We start from the raw sequence: 333 nt of genomic DNA, 5'->3' as shown, positions 1-333 counted from the left end.
TCCCTGCCTTGTAACAAGTCCACTCGGAGCAGTAGATACTTGGCATTTCTGAATTTGCATTGCTGCGTTTGCAGAGGTGTCGAAGCATTTTGCATATGCAGAAGCTGCCAACTGCAAATCTGCCGCCTCTTGCCAGTTATATTTGAGGTCTGTGCCAAATGGGCATACGCTCTGGATGAGCTAACTTGAAATATAGTGGTGACATACGCACTAGCGGTTTCACTTAGCGCCATGTTAGCGGCTTCACTCCCTGCCGTGTTTTGTGGTGATTCCATCTTATGCAAGGGAAGAAGATGGGGGTATTAACAAGTGCCTGGGGGATTTCCTAGCATG

Source organism: Pterocles gutturalis, unplaced genomic scaffold (genome assembly GCF_000699245.1).
Source record: "Pterocles gutturalis isolate BGI_N339 unplaced genomic scaffold, ASM69924v1 scaffold7729, whole genome shotgun sequence".
Taxonomy (NCBI): Eukaryota; Metazoa; Chordata; class Aves; order Pterocliformes; family Pteroclidae; genus Pterocles; species Pterocles gutturalis.
Note: the sequence above shows the minus strand (reverse complement) of the source record.